General features: G+C 44.6%; 1 long non-coding RNA gene across 1 annotated transcript in view; it reads right to left on the bottom strand.

Moving 5' to 3' along the window:
- Positions 1–7,543, bottom strand: part of LOC137419616 (uncharacterized) — a 297,301-nt gene extending 289,758 nt beyond the window's left edge. The window contains exon 1 of the long non-coding RNA XR_013622117.1: positions 7,413–7,543. This is a non-coding gene — a long non-coding RNA (uncharacterized LOC137419616). The remainder of the gene's footprint in view (positions 1–7,412) is intronic.
- Positions 7,544–17,343: the final 9,800 nt, after the last annotated feature.

Genomic DNA, 17,343 nt, shown 5'->3' with positions numbered 1-17,343 from the left:
AACTTAGATGGGTAAAGGAAAAAGACTACAAAAAGGTTTTACAAGATGTATGTATCTCTACACAAAAAGAATTGGATGAAACAAAGAAGGGATATTATTTTGAGGTTGATTTGAAATATCCAGAGGAACTCCATGACCTTCACAAAGATCTCCCGTTTGCTTGTGAAAAGGAAGTCCAAATGAGGAGTGGTTAGGTGATTATCAACAATCATTCAATGTGAAGGATAAAGCGTCAGAGAAGCTTCTAACAACACTATACAACAAGAAAAATTATGTGCTCCATCAAAGAAATTTGAGACAATGTCTTTCAAAGGGTCTCCGTGTTGAAAAGATACATAGGATTCTCAAGTTTAATCAGTCATTGGTTGAAAGAGTACATTGATTTTAACACACAATGCAGGATTGAATCAGAGAATGATTTTGAGAAAGACTTTAATAAGTTAATGATTAACTCTGTATTTGGAAAAACGATGGAGAATGTTAGAAAGAGGCAAAACATTCGTCTATCAACATCATGGAAGCAAGCATCAAAATTAATCAACAGACCAAGCTTCTCGAGAGTAGAAGTTTTTACCTAAAACTTTTGTGCGATACATTTGATGAGAGAAAGCGTTGAGATGGACAAACCTATTTACATTGGTACCTCAATACTTGATTTATCAAAGTCCATGATGTACGATTAATTTTACAATAACTTGAGGAATAAATATCAAAATGATGTTAATCTACTTTATATGGATACAGATAGTTTTATTTTGAAAATTAATACTGATGATGTTTATTCAGACATGAAAAAGGACATTAATATCTATGATACTAGTAATTACAGTCCAGAGAGTGAGTTGTTCCCTTCTGAAAATAAAAAGGTGATTGGAAAGTTCAAGGATGAATTAGGAGGATATGTTATGAGTGAATTTGTGGGATTGAGGTCAAAGGCCTATGCTTATAAATACATTGTGAATAACGTTGAAAAGACTGATAAGAAGTTAAAAGGTGTAAAGAAAAATGTTATTAAAGAAACAATAAACTTTAAGGATTATTATAACTGTTTAACAACAAAGAAAGAAGAGTTTAGAAAGATTAATGGAATAAGAAGTTATAAACATCAATTTATATTCAGAAGAGGTGAATAAGAAAGAAGTGGGGGCTTTTGATGATAGGTTTATTTTAGAAAATGGAATTGATAGTCTCCCTTATGGTTATATAAGTATATAAGTGATAAGATATATATAAGTGATAAGATATATAAGTGATAAGATATATATAAGTGATAAGATATATAAGTGATAAGATATATATAAGTGATAAGATAATGGGGTTGGGGATTTTAAGGGGCTACCTCCACCTTTTTTATGAATATATAAATGATAGAACCAAGTATCAACCAGACTAAAGAGTGGAGGTGTAATCAACCTTTGTATATAAATGGAAAACATAACGAATGTGAAAAATATCAAATAGGTATAATTGAAAAGACAACTGGTGAAAAAGTTCACAAAACAAATAAGAGAATTAATTTAAATACCGGTGAGTTGGGCAAAAAAGATGGAAATATTTTTGAGTGGACGGAAAACTTTGATGGTTGTCAGGAAAATACATACTTTAATTTAAAAATGGTGTGTGGCACTGGAGGTGCTCAAACAAGTACATTGAGGGAGGTTTATCATTTTATCTTAGCTCAGTTAAAATATCTTGACAAAGAACCAAACTCAAACATATACTTTGTTAATATATTAGATGGTGATGGAAGTGGTAAGATAATTAAATTATTTCCCACACATAAACAAATATTTGTAGGACCATTGTTGGAGTGGTCTAATGAACAACATTGAGGATAGGTGCTCTAGCTAGTATGTCAAAAGGCCAAAAGGTTCGTAAAGAACATGGTGGGAGAAATAGAGGTGTTTTGGGGAAAATAGGCTGAGAGGAAAATTAACATGTTAGTGATTGGGGGAATGAGGGTGGTCCAGGAACAACATTTATTCCCTACTATCATCAGAATTATTAGAATTGCCAAAGTTCAAAGTGCCATAACTTTGTCAAAAATGATCGAAACGTCGTGAAGTTCGTACTTGATGTGTAACTTATCATGAGGAAACCATGTGCCAAGCTTGAAATCATTAGCTTCAAGCGTTTAGAAAAAAAGTCCGGAAAACTGTTCTTTGCGTGATGGACTGACGGACTGAGTGCAAACCTGTAGTCCCCTCCGGTGTACACCGGTAGGGGACTAATAAAGTTCAAAGACTTTGTCTTGGCGTGTCACTTTAATAATTAAAGTTTTATTCTACTGCACAAACGATACACCGCCAATGAATGTTGTGAGATTCATCTTCATCTTCATCTTCATCATCTTCTTCATCTTCATCATCATCTTCATCTTCTTCATTAAATCTTCATCCGGATTCATCGCAGGGGCTGATTCATCTCTTCCGAAGCTGCTGACAAGGCAGAGAGTTTACGCCTGATTGGCTGAAAATAATATCAAGTGGGCGGTGTCTGTGATCGAAGTCACTGCTCATTCTCAAGGGGGGCGTGGTCTCTTGCTCTCTCTCTCTCTCTCTCTCCTCATGGTCGTGGAGATCCATATAAAATAACAACAAAATAAGGACAGTGTTTGGTATGATTGTCGTCACTTTGCTTTATTGTTCAACTAGCAGAAGTACCCGGCATTGCCGGGCGGGGGAGGGGAGGGAAACGGGGGGAGGGGGAAGGGGAGGGAGGGGGAAGGGGAGGGGAGGGGAAGGGGAGGGGAGGGGAACGGGGGGGAGGGGAGGATGGAGGGGGGAGGGGAAGGCGGAGGGGGGAGGGGAGGGAGAGGGGGGAGGGGAAGGGGGGAAGGGGAGGATGGAGGGGGAGGGGAGGATGGAGGGGGAGTGGAGGATGGAGGGGGAGGGGAGGGGGAGGGAGAGGGGGGAGGGGAGGGAGCGGGGGGAGGGGGAAGGGCAGGGAGAGGGGGAGGGAGAGGGGGGGAGGGAGAGGGGGAAGGGGAGGAAGAGAGGATAGGGGGAGTGAGAGGGGGGAGGGGGAGGGGAGGAAGGGGAGGGCCAGTCAACAATGGCGTTGCAGTTTTCATGGTAGGAGAGCAGCACAACAATCGCGACATCGTCCAGCATCTTCGCGACAACAGCACGTGGCGGATTTGGAGACTCACCGATCCTGTGACCCACGCCCTCCAGTACCGGCATCAAATATTTTGAGGTAGGCCAGGTTCTTCCCAGGCTCAATGGCCATGTCTATGCCAAATATCAAGCACGTGAGCCTCTCCGTTTAGGAGTCTATCGGCAACATTACACACACACACACACACACACACACACACACACACACACACAAACTGTGTTTATATATATAGATAGATTACGAATTGTACTACTGTACAAAGATAATGAACCGAATCTTTACCAAGATATTAACGTCATAAGGAATCGATATTTCTGTGACGGTTTGTGGGGCGGGGGGGGGGGGGGGGTTCGATGGGTCGCAACTGGATGCCTGGGTTTTTGATTGGGTCCTGGGCTAAAAAGGTTGCGGAATGCAGCCTAAGACCCTTTACACCCTTTACACCCTTTCGTCCCCTCTGACCATTTACACCCCTTTAGACCCCTTTTTTCTTCTTTTTTTGCATACAAGATCGAGGCTCGTGAAAGAACTAACATTGCTCACACAAACAAAAATGGACACATAAAACATATAATAAAGGGAGCGGGAGACAAGATGGGGAGCGAGAAGGAAGCACACAAGTACAACAGTAGATGACAGGGGCAATGGGAGATCTGTGGGTGGGAGATGGCTTGGGGGGACGAGGCATGGGAAGGGTTGGGGGGGGGGGTGGGAGAGGTATAAAACACATGGACACTGCCAGGACTTCGAAGAAAGAAGTCGGTATTTCAAAAAAGTGGCTCTTGGGTCAATTAACGGGGGTCTAAAAGATGGAGGTTATGGATGGGGGAAGATTAATAGATGGTGATGAGCAGCTAGTGAGCATACTCACAGATCATACATACAGCTAGATGGTGATGAGCAAGAAAGAAGTCAGTATTTCAAAAAAGTGGATCTGGGGTGAATTAACGGGGGTAGAAAAGATAGAGGTTATGGATGGGGGGAGAGGCATTACCATATTGGCAGAGTCTTCTTCACCCCAAACCTGTCCCTCTTTCATGCCAGGCCCTCTCATGCTAAATATTGATAAATATCATGGGTCTTGAAAGTATTATGAAAGCGATTTGTGTTATGCAATATTCAAGTATATACTGTAATTCAATTTAAATGAAGGTTTAAAGAGGTTTGAAGGAGTACAATAAAAACAATTTCCAGGTTTACCACCATTTTATCCAGCGGCTATTGCACCACCTTATCATTCTGACATGTTACAAGAAGGGGAATTCTTGGGAAAAATGCCAGGGGTGTAGAAAAGGATGTTTGAAAAGAAGAACCTGTCTCCCTCCTCCAAATCCTGGTGGTGACTGGTCAAATCTGTTTCTGGTGTTTGTTTCCCCTCCATCTCCTCGCTCACCTCAAATGGCGACACAGCTGACTCCGCATGTGAAAAGCTGAATGCCTCAACTCTGTGTTTGTTACGGATTCATCACTTCCGTTGTTGTGGTTCTCATCCACTGTAAACATTTTTGGTTGCATGTACTACTATTGTTGTCGTTTCAGTGAAATAGAGATTACTGTTTTCAAAAGGTAAAAAAAGTTAATGTTTCAAAATAAATGACTCTTTGGACGAAGACGAAGAGGAAGAAGAGGAAAAGGAGGTGGAGCGAGTGAGTCGGACAAGAAGCCGAGCTGCTTCGAGGTCTTCAGCAAACGTTGGCGAATGAGGGTCGCCAGTGAACTTTGGGTTTCCCGGGAAAAGGATTCCTGTGATAGAGTTGTTCTCGCTGTGACAGATAAACTTGCGTGTCAGGTTTTGTGGTTGATTCCGAAGAGAATCGTTGTTTGAGGGCAGTTGCACCTCGAGAAGAGGCCCGTTGGCTGTTTTTGTCTCCCGCCTGATTTCGCATCACTCTGGGCTCTTTGCCTCGCATCAACCATTTCACCGCATCCAGAAGTTAAGCTGGTGTGTGTGTGTACTGTGTAACGTGGATTTCGAGTGGAAATTTGCAGTTCGCGGTAAAGGGAGCCATTGAACGTCCATTTACAAAGGGGTGATATCTCAGTCGACTTGAGGGCACCTTTACGCATCTTTGGCAGTGCGACTGTCACTGTCAACCGAACAGGATTCTGGTCTCGATTCGACATCGTTCTGATGATCACTGAAGCATGGAGCAACTTTGGCTTGAAGCCGGGATAGAGACATTGGGGATGTTCTTTTCGCTCACTTGGAGGACAGTGAGTTATATTGTATGAAACTGATGGTACCATCATAGGAATGATATATTTGTTGTACAATGATTACTATTGTTTTTTGTACTGTTATTCTTGTGTGATCTTCATACAATACTTGTTTGTTGGTAACAATTGGAGTGGTTTCACCATTGATCTTTGACATACAGAATAACACATCTTTCTGCCGTGAATCCTCTCGGGGCTCGGAGGTACACCGTGACCGGGATTTGGGGGGGAGCACGTAACAGTTTGCCTCAAAATATTGTGTCCCAAACCCGTCTCTCTCTTTACCCACCTTACCCAGTCGTACCCAGCTGCTCCTGGACTCTGTGTCCTTCTCTCCTGACAAGGTGGAGAAGTTTCTGTCAATCCTCGACTGCGATTCTGCAAGTGGACCAGACGGCATCAGCCCACAGTTCCTAAAATCCTGCTTTTCCACTCTATCTCACCTTCTCTCTGTTCTCTTCACCCTCTCTTTTGCTCAAGGTCATCTGCCATCAGCTTGGAAATCAACCGACATTCCCGCTTTACACAAAAAATGTGCAAAAACAGATCCTTGCAACTCCGGACCAATCAGCCCACAGATCAATCATCTGCAGCCAGTTTAATAAAGGTTACACGAATGGTGTTTTCTCTTAACCCTCAATAGCCCGGGCTATTTTGAAACTGCATAGCCCTGGGGGGGGGGGGGCTAATTCGGCCCCCCTCAGATCTCGACCGATTGTGACCAAACTTGGCGTGTCTGTGTCCCATCATGTATTTTACAAGAATGCATAGTCAAATTTATGATATCTATTGTTATTCTTAATTTGTCTAATTAATGATGCGAATATGCAAATTTTTTCAAGGAATTCTCATTTTTTTCAGTTTTCCCCCCATTTATGGAGAAAATGCAATCAAATTTGGCATGTTTGTAGCTTGTCATATAATCTAAAAGATAGCTTTGTCAAATTAATGACATGTATTGAAATTTCATATTTATAATTGTCATTAATTATGCAAATATGCTAATTTTTCTTGAAATTCTGAATTTTCACATTTTGATTACCACGTCAGGGCAGAAATCTTTTTTCTAGTTGTAAATTGAAGAAAGGTGATGTTTAGTGTATGTTTTGACAATTTATGATTGAAATGTGGGAAATGATTATGCAAATTAGAGACAAATGAATATTCATTAGCAACAAGAAAGTTGAATGTTTCACAGTAATTTATTAGATGTGACATGAATCAGCATGCCCAAAAGCAATAAAGAATGGCAGTTATATTTGGGTGTTGAAAATCTACTGATGATAACATAACATTTATGCAAATCATATGCATAACTGTTCTCAGGTCACATAATATATCATACAGACAGTCATGAATATTAATTAGCACAAAGTATACAAAATTCCACTTTTGCATTGATAACGAGATCTGACTGTTACATGATTGAAAACAGTATTGAATGACAGTTACAAAAAGTTTATATTTGGATGTTCACAGTCTACTACATGTAATCACATATTCAATTTATGCAAATCATATGCATAACTGTTCTTGGGTCACATCATATATCAAACAGACAGTGTAATGAATACTAATTAGTAAAATTATCAGGAAAATTCAACTTTTGCATTGATATGATCTGACTACTAAATGACTGAAAACAATATTGAATGACAGGAACAAACAACTGTACCCTTGTATCTTCAAAGTCGAACTCGATCTAATTTATGCAAATCATGGACTGTACTGTACCCTAAAATTGTAGATGGAAAAGATGGCAAACATTTCTTTATCTGGTAATAACTAATAAGTATACATGTATGCAATCTTGACTGGCATACATGTAATCATTTGAACTTGGCGTACTGTAAATTATGTATGAAGAGATGTGCAAATTAGATCAATATCATAATCAAATCGAGATTGTTATTGTTTACAAAATGTAAGAGACACCTGACAATTGATAATCCTGAAAGTCCCTTTTTCAGCATAAAGTCCAATTTTCCTCCTTTTTCTTTCAGTTAGTTTTGTTTTGCATAGCATGCCAGACAGAAGTGAACAGTATGTTCTTTGCAACATGCCTCACCACAAACCTGGCACTGGCTTGGATTCTTTGGCATGGCCTTTTTCCTCAGTTTATGTCCTTCTCCATGTGACTGATCTAAGCAGGCCCTGCAACGACGACGAGAATCGCCATGATGGTCCAACATATCTCCCCCTGGCTCTCGATGTTGCATGCCGGCTGCCTCTGTTCCTAGTGTTATGGGGTCAACCTCGAGGGGAGCCCCGGCAGAAAGATGTATGGTCCTTGGGTGAAAATAAGTCAATCAATAACGTGTCCACACCAAGGGTTACGAACAAACCCCAATATATTCCCAAATCCCGCACAGGAATCACAATGCGTTTACAGCACTTCCATACAATCCTTATCTATAGTATAGGTGGCGCCACCTTAACCCACAACAGTGTTGGCAACACTCACGGCCATTGCCCCCAATGCCTCTGCATGCCTCCCAGGTGACGTCGAGTCGATCCAGCGATCGGGGAAGCAATGTCCGAATCCTGCACGCCTCCCAGGTGACGTCGAGTCGATCCAGCAATCGGGGAATCTATGTCCGATTCCAATCCGGGGCTGGGAGTGAGGATACTCGACAACCTCAATGAGGATACCCGACTTTGCAGGTTCCGCAGTAATCTGGCGCTCTCCTGACGCGCGGACTTCGGTTCACAGAGGCACGGTTCCCTTGTCCGTCACGTTCGGCGGCTCGGTCTCGAGCTGCAGTCTCAACTCTCAACCGTCTCCTTCCAATCTCTTTCGCGCGCCAGGCCCAAGGTGCGACCCGTACACGCCCTCGTAGGCATCGAGGCAAACAGCGCCGGGCGCTTGGTTCCTTCCAGGACCACACGGCACCTTGACACGTACCCGGCAATCAATCACCCCGCGCAGGTAACTCCTCTCGCCAGACGGGCTTTTCCAACTCCGTTCCACAGTAGGTAACGATCGCCTCCGCTCGCGTGGGAGCTCTCGAAGCTTAAGATGGCCGCCCTTTGTTCTCCTCCTCCTCTTCTTCCCGATCCCGTTTCCGGTCTCGTTTTTCCCAGAAGGGCTCCTGACCCTTTAATCACAACAACCTTTAATAGAATATACATTAATAAGAAATGATCTGAATTGTAACCCCCATAAACCCGGAATTCGTAACACTAGTGCTCTCTTCATCTTTTGGGCAATGGGTGTCGATAATCCCCAAAGAGGACGCGCCTGTACGAAAGGGGTAGTCAGTTGCTCGGCTAATGTCAGTCCAAAGTCGAACGAATCGAGCTCTCGTGGTTTCTCTCCTTTGTTGAGAGCATAGATCGTCAGTGCGTTGACTCGGCAGGTATCGAGGAGGTATGCCAAGGCCACAATTGTCCACCGGTTGGATTTCGGCTTGCAGGTGAAACTCATTGCCCGTTGATCAATGACGTCCGTCCCCCCCTTTGTAGTCGTACAGTTTGTATGCAGCCGGCTTCTATTTCCCATCGTCTTTTGTGACTCCGAGGATGGGTTTCATGGATGTGACCAACAGTACATTCTTTGTCCCTGATGACTTGGTGTTTACCACGTATGAGTGGAGTCTCACGTTCTTGTTTTCCCTGAACCAAGCAACTTTGTAGGAATGCTCCTCTCGTCCATCAGTCATCTTCATTTCTTGGGGTAACCCCTTTCTGTTTGTTTGTATTGTGCCTGTGACTGTTATTCCTTTTTCGAATAACCATTCTGTGAGTGGGAGTGACGTGCACAGCCGATCAATGGTGAGATTGCGGCCTCGCAACTGTTGGTGCTCCTCCATTTGATTTATGAGGTACTTGACTACCTCTTCAGTTCCTGTCACATAGTGGTGGGTAGGGTGGTCACCGGTTGGCTTCCCTGCATATGGTAGACTGAAGAACGTGTCAGGATGTCTTGCATCGTTCAGCGAGCGAAACAGTAGGCCATATTTTGCCGGATTGCTCCTGTTGTATTGCCTGAACGAAATTCCGGATCGCATTGGATACAAGGTTTCATCAATCGTGATGAAATCACTGGGTATCAGGGCCTCTGCACAATTCCTGTTCAGCAAGTTGTGGAGCTCACGAAACGATCGTTTCTCCATCGCTCTGTTCTTGTGTCCTTATCATCGAATGACAATTTGGTAAGCAGAAACTTGAATCGGTTCTTGCTCATTGTAGCGCCGAAAACCAGATGACCAACTCAATCGCCAAAGAGCCATTTGACGTCTAGCAGATTCTGACCGAGCATTCCTCTGTAGTAGAGCATGCCCAGCAGTGCTCGTATTTCCGTTGCCGATGCTTCACGAAGGTACGAATTCTTGTCCGAGTTGCGTACTTCTGGGGTCAAATTGGAAAGGTACTTGTTGATCTTTTTGTTTGTGTTGGTCAAAACAACAGCAAGCATGTAGTCAGAGAAAAAGCACCCCCAGGCTTTCACAGGAGTATCTGCATGTCTTGCATTCCGATTGACACCAGGAATTCCTGCCAAGACATTGGCAATATTCTGTCGTCCTCTTGCTTGTGGTTGGGCTGTTTCCCAATGTATGCTTTTCCCTGGGTCATTTCGTTTCGGTTTCTCGACTACAACTGTGTATTCTTCTGGAGGATGAGGTAAAGTCCATGGATCATAGTTCTCAGGATCTAACGAGGTGTCGACGCTGTTCACTGCTCTGAGAGCTCTCTTTGGTTGAAAGGGATTCACCTCCTCCGCTTCAGGATCTTCGGCAGGGGTTCATCTGCATGTTCTAAGTATTCATCATCTGACTCCTCTGGAGAAAGGTGACCAACCAGCTCGTCGTAGTCATCGTCGTCACTTTCGAACTGTCGAAATTGCTGAAATAGTTGCATCTCCAGGTCAAGTTCATGCTCAGGTTCAGGCACAGGTTCTGGCTGAGGCGGAGGTGGAGGTTCAGGCTCAACATGTTTACGTTGAAATGACAAAGTATATAAACAATACTAATTAGAATAATGTTTGGTTTTATATGTTGACAATGTTTCACTATTTTCAAATGTTATGATTTTTATGAATAGTATATTTACATTCTAAATTATGCTCACTTTCTTATTTTCCTTTTTTTTACTTTGGATATAAAAATAAATAAATGAAATTAAATAGAATATAAAATATCAATTACTCAATTTACATGCCATAAGAAATGCATTATTGTCATCAAATAACACGTCAAAAAATATCTGAATGAAGAATCAATATTATACAAGTGGCTCAAAGAAATACAGTAAGTGAAAATCTGTAACTCACCTTTGTTGTTCTTTTCCTGGGAACACCACTTGATGTTGAAGCCATGATTGGTGATAATCATCCAAATGATAAATTCTAACGAATCCAAAATTGAGAAAGATGTGATGTCTCTTCAGCACTAGCTGAACAAGTAATGACTAGAACAGTTGAATCATTGTATGGACTAAATAGACAACATACAAGCTCACTTGTTCACCAGATACAGCGTATAAATATTGAATGGGGATGCTGAAAGGAGAGTAGAAGCAGCTTAGTAGGAACAAGAAGTGATGCTTATCAACAGTGTCAATTTACTCTTTTGTCTTTCTCAGAACAGGTTAGGAAGGGATTAGGAACAGATTAGGCAGGGATTAGTATCAGTAAATAAACCTGTTTATAAAAGACTTGAGTAAGCAGAGACACAAGGTGTGAAAATGCAGTCCCATGGATCACAATGTACATGCAATTCGAAAATAGTCGTTTTTGCTATATTATTATGTTACTAATTTTCTTGTGCACTTCTTTGTTTTATTCTATCACTATGTATTTAATTTTTGTATATCTAGAATAATTCATTATAATCCACTATCAACAATATGAAAAATGTGAAATTATTTGTCCACTGACATTTTTTAGATTGATAATTTTCTTGTTTCTCTCTTTGTTTCCCAATTCTTATGTATTTCTTTGTTTTTAATTTCTTATGTATTTCTTAGTTTTTAAATCTTTTGTTTTTCATTGTTTTGTTATCTAGAATAGTTGATGATAGCCAAAAGGGATGTTATCTGAGGAAAAACAGAAAAAAACATTCTTCTGACAACACTTCTTGTAAAACCCATACATTGTACACACAATATAATTGGAAACCGCCATTTTTTTGTGACGTTGGTCATGAATATGTGCTATATCTCCGCAACCGTACCCCCGATTTTCGCAAATAGGGTCTTAAAATGTGCGCGAGATGTGAACGAAAAAAGGCCTGGAATTTCAGCGCGAGATCCTTTTGCGTTAAAAAATTATCGCGAAAAAATTCGAGGGAGGGCTAATTTAGCCCACCCCCCCCCCCCCCCGGGCTATTCCGTGTTAAGGGCAACCTTTTTAGATATATTGGGATAGATCAACTGTCGGAATAACACATCATGCGAAAAAGATTTTCAATTCGACACACTGTTATCAGATGAGATCAAGTCTGTAATGCTCTCATACGGGGCGACAGTAAGTCGGGCGACTCAAGGCTGTCTCCCTTTGAAGTCAGGCAGCTTGGCCGAGTATTATGGAGGGAGAACAGGATGTTTATAACTAAAATCTGGGAAATGCGTACCTTGGAGAATGATGTTGTCTCAAGTACTGTGTGATGTCAGCGTCAGTTTCTCCACAAGGCCCCTGGCCCCGCCACCTTCCTCCTCCCAACCTCTTGCCTTGCAATTTCAAACTCACAAAACAAACCCCAGGAGGAAAACTGAAGACTACATAAATGATTTGTGTACAAGGATTCTGGGAGAAATAATGAGCTGGATCACTTCATCCTGCAACTGCTGGAGTGTTTAAATATCCGTGTATACCTGATGTCATTAAAAGTCATGCCGAGATGGTTTTCTCTCTCTTCTGAAGGAAATAAATGCTTCATGAAAACCACGACAAAATGGAGAATTTTTTTTTTTTTTTTTTTTTTTTTTGTATACTGAATCGAGGCTCGTGAAAGTTAAAAGTATAAATTTCTTCAACACTGTTCAGGCTGGAGATTCCCAAGGCAGTGTTGTGAAAATCAATCAAGTCCACAACTTTGTCCCATAGGTAGGTTCAATAACAATCAGATCTCTGGCATCATCCTGTAAAATACAATCATGCAATATATATCAGGATCTTGGCATCATATAGGAAGGATCGGTAATATTAGTCAAAGCAAGCTAGCCTAGAATATCAGCGGGTACATACCATCCAAGTCTACATGTCATAGAATAATGTCACAGGAGTGGCCCGGAGTCGCGGACGTCCGAGGTCTTAAAGACGCTTCTCAGTGGTTTAAGTGAGCATCACACCTGTGTTCAAATTTGATACATTTTCACTACATTCTCCCCGCCGTTAGAACTACACTGCCGCTAGGCAGGAATCAAACGTGCGTCAGCATTAATTGATTAGTGATGTCAATTCCTTTCAGTCGGTCCATCCGTAGCGGTCAGGGCGGCGAATTGCCCTGCCAGCACAGGTCCGGAAACTACCGGGTGCAACATCCCCAAGCCCGGAGTCCCCTGCATCGGAGTAGCCGCTGGAGGCAGGTGTCGAAGGGGGCACCACAGTGCCTTCAGGCAGGGGTGTATCTGGTGACGGGAGGGACGGCAGGTGCTCCATAGGTGGAGCATTGGGAGAGTCCATAGACTCGTAAATCGGTTCGACGATATCGCCATAAGGGTCGATAACCCCACAAGGGGTGAGATGGCGTACGGAGACAGTGGACTCACGTCAATCTGCCAACATCACGCGAGCATGCTCGGGATTAGCCTGGAGTACCTGCACCTTATCCACTAAGGGATCGTACTTGCTCGTGCGAAATGCACGTTTGAGATAAGCCGGCCCCGGCTCAGCGAGCCAATTGGGTAAAGATCGGATACTACCCGAGCTTCTTGTGTGGTGGAACAGCCTTTCGTGAGGAGTCTGGTTGATGGCCGTACATAAGAGCCCTGATCAAGATCAGCGCCGCAGGTAGTGACCAAGTCCATTTATCTCGGCCCCGGCCAAGGGTCCTGAGGCTTAGCATGACAGCCCTCCATATAACCCCATTAAAGCGTTCGACCTGCCCATTCGCCTGTGGTCTGTACGGAGTGGTATAGCTCGAAGCGACATTATTTTGGAGCAAGAAGCTCCGCACTCCTGGGACAAGAACACCGCACCCCGATCTGTATGCACGTAAGCCGGATACCCAAACATAGAGAACAAATTCCGCAGGCACCGTATGACTGTGGCGGCCGACATATCCACGCATGTGTCAGCAAAAGGGAATCGCGAGTACTCATCGACGATAGTGAGCAGATAACGAGAGTTACTCGACACCGGCAACGGCCCTTTGAAATCCAACGCCAATCTCTCCCACGGTCTAGTAGCCCTGACCAGCGTCCCCATGGGAGTGTTGTAAAAACGCAGTTTGAGCTCCGCACACACAGCGCAGTCGCAACAGATCCGGGGGATGTCCTCAACCGAGTATGGCAGATTACCACGATGCACAAAATGAGTGAAATGCGTCACCCCAGGATGACACATACTGTCGTGCAAAGTGCGCAGACCCTCCAAAGTTAGGAGACCCGCACACGTAGCCGGCCTTGATAAGGCGTCGCCGACTAGGTTATCCTTCCCCGGGCGATATTTGATGGTGTAGCAGAAGTCGGCGAGTTCGATACGCCAGCGAGTGATTTTCCCATTCTTAATGCGTTGAGCATGTAAGGTGTTGTACATAAATGCAATGCTCTGTTTGTCCGTGATGATTTGGAAGCATCGTCCGAGCAAGTACGGACGCCATCGCCGAATCGACTCGATGATCGCGTACGCTTCTTTTTCGACAGACGAATGCCTCTATCGCATGATCCGAGGCATCACTTTCTAAGACGAAAGATTTGCTCTCGTCGATCATTGCCACAGCGGCACCAGCGATGTCGGACTTAAGGCCCCAAAAGGCAGCCAAGGCGGCTGGGCTCATGGGGAACGCGTCGCAGTCCACAAGTGGACGGAGTTTCGCAGAGAAATTTTGCACCCACTTGGAATAATGGGTGAACAGCCCGAGAGCACGCTTCAGCGAAGCTCGATCGCCGGGCGGGGCCATATCGAGCAAAGGTCGCAGATGCTCCTTATCTGGAGCACAGAGCTGTGGGTCATGGTGTACCCCAGAAGATCTATCGTGTGCATGGAGTATCGACACTTAGCCTCATTCATGGTTAGGCGATACCTCTGCGCGACCTCGAGGAAGCGCTTCAGATTCGCATCATGATGCCCCTGGTCATGCCCGCAAACCGTAAGATTGTCCAGATATACAAAGACATTGGTCAAGTTCTCCTAAGCGATGAGCTCATCCATAGCACTCTGAAAACAGGAACCCCGTTCGTCACCCCAAAAGGTAGTCGGGTGAACTGGTCTAACCTTTGACCCAATTCAAAGGCGGTATAGATGCGGTTAGCCCCGGAGATGGGGATCTGATGATATGCACTACGCAGATCGAGAGTGCTATAGACTGAGTACTGGGCAACCTGTCGAACCAGGGCGTCCATCCCCGGAAGGGGGTAGGCGTCCAGCTGTGTAAATCGATTAATCGTCTGCGAATAGTTGATTACCATGCATTTTCGATGCGCTTCACTTCGCACCACTAAGACCTGGGCCCGCCACGGCGACCGGCTAGGTTCTATGATACCTTCCTTTAAGAGCTGGGCCATTTCTTGCGCAATGATTTGCGCGTCAGCTTGTGAGTAGCGTTGCGATTTTACCGCTACCGGTGTGGAGTCCGTGGTCATATTGGGGAACAGCGACCAAGGCTCTATTTCCATCCCTGCAAGAGCACACACAGCAAGCATGTCAGTACCACCGAATTCCATTTCCAAACGTCCATGTCACTTAAGAAAATCATGTCCTAACAAGATATCAGCACATAATGCAGGTAAGACCACGAGATGTACATCTGGAAATATGTGTCCCTTTATCACAAGCTTCAATCGACATTCCCCTTTTGTGCTGAGCCTAAGCCCTTGGGGGGCCATAAAGATCCGATGGGTTGTCCCAAAGATCGGCCATCCATGTTTTCGCACCAGTCGATGATCGATATAACTATCTGTGGACCCCGTATCGATTAAAGCCCGAGCAAAAATGCCATCGATCATAAGTGGGATAAGGACCTGAGCAAGGCCGGGTGGACCCGCAGGTATTGAGCCATCTGAGTGAGATGATCGCGCCTCGCGTGCTGATCCAACGCCGGCTACAGTTCTCCGGCCGTTCAAGCAGCCTCCCGAGGGCGCTCGTGTCAAGCGCGTCATTTCATAACCGGCTGCAGTTTGCCGTGCTAAAGCAGGAGCTTGTAGTTCGTACGAGCAGCCAGCGGATGGCGATCGTGTCACGCGAGAAGGGTCGAAGCCATCTGTAGTTTCCCCTGCTGAAGCAAGAGCTTGTAGTTCGTACGAGCAACCTTCGGATGGTGCTCGTGTCACGCAGTGAGTCTCAAAGCCATCATGAGACGTTCGGATTCTGGCCAAGGACGGTTGCTCCATGTTCGGTCGTGTTTGCGCCATTTGTTTTGGCGGCCCGATGAATCTCACCAAGGTCGAGCATGCAGCCAGGGGCCCACGAGGATGTGCACCGCTCATCAAAGCCGGGTGAGGCGCCCCGCTCCATGCTTGGCCCATTGGCTCGGCGATAAGCCCATTCAAGGTCGCGTGAGTTCGTTTTTGCCCCGCACAGCTTTCCGGCAAACTTTTGCAAAATGTCCTTTTGTCGAACACAAATGACATATTGCTTCACGGGCCGGACACGCTGACCTGGGATGTTGTCGATTTCCACAGAAGTAACAGGTAGCGTTTCGTCCTGGCTTTGGTCCGGCCGCTGCAGCGGCCGCCAATCCAGAATCCGGGTCCTCCTCGGGAGAGACCAGGGGTTCCCGCAGTGAGGTCGAGTCTGCTCCCACGTCTTCGGCGGTAGCTCTCTCTGATCGAGCTTGTTGAGAAGTCCCCGCAACGACACGTGTGTGGTCATAGGCGTTACACTGGTCCCGGGCCTCAGCGTATACGTGTGCCAGCCGTAGAGCTTCCGTGAACATCAAGTCTGCAGTTTCCAAAAGTCTTTGTCTAATGGTTGAAGAGCTGATCCCAGAGACAAAAGAATCGCGGACAAAGTCATCTTGGACTTGCTCATGAGTGCGTACCTCGGAAGTACTGTCTGCAAGTAGTCGTCGCAGCTCTTGGGCGAAATGGTCCAGTGCCTCAGTGGGCTGCTGACTCCGCGTTGTGAGCAGATGCCGGGAATATACCACACTCCGTTTCTTAATGTAAATTCGTTTCAGCTCCGTCACAGCTGCATTGTATGTCGTACACTGTTCGATTCCCCTGTAGACGTTATGATGTACTTTAGTCTGAAGTATGTCTAGTTTTGTTTCATCAGTGACAGCGGCATCCTGGGCTTTAAACTGATTGTCCAGTGTCTTGAGCCAATGCGTTAGCTCCGAGCCCGAATCCGCTGCTTGTGGGTCGGCGGCAAATATCGGCACCTGGATCATCCGGTGTCCCGCCATGTTCGCCTCTTGTTCTCGAGTGGGTGGCGAGATTGATTGTTATTAAGTGTCATGAAAATCAATCAAGTCCACAACTTTGTCCCATAGGTAGGTTTAATAACAATCAGATCTCTGGCATCATCCTGTAAAATACAATCATGCAATATATATCAGGATCTTGGCATCATATAGGAAGGATCGGTAATATTAGTCTAAGCAAGCTAGCCTAGAATATCAGCGGGTACGTACCATCCAAGTCTACATGTCATAGAATAATGTCGCAGGAGTGGCCATGAGTCCGAAGGATTCGGGGAGAAATAATGACCTGGATCACTTCGTCCTGCAACTGCTGGAGTGCTTAAATATCCGTGAAAACCTGATGTCATTAAAAGTCATGCCGAGATGGTTTTCTCTCACTTCTGAAGGAAATAAATGCTTCATGAAAACCACGACAAAATGGAGAATTAAAAGTATAAAATTCTTCAACACTGTTCAGGCTGGAGATTCCCAAGGCAGTGTT

The sequence above is a fragment of the Myxine glutinosa genome, chromosome 1, assembly GCF_964187855.1.
Source record: "Myxine glutinosa chromosome 1, kmMyxGlut1.1, whole genome shotgun sequence".
Taxonomy (NCBI): Eukaryota; Metazoa; Chordata; class Myxini; order Myxiniformes; family Myxinidae; genus Myxine; species Myxine glutinosa.
This window is presented reverse-complemented; position numbering and strand designations above follow the sequence as displayed.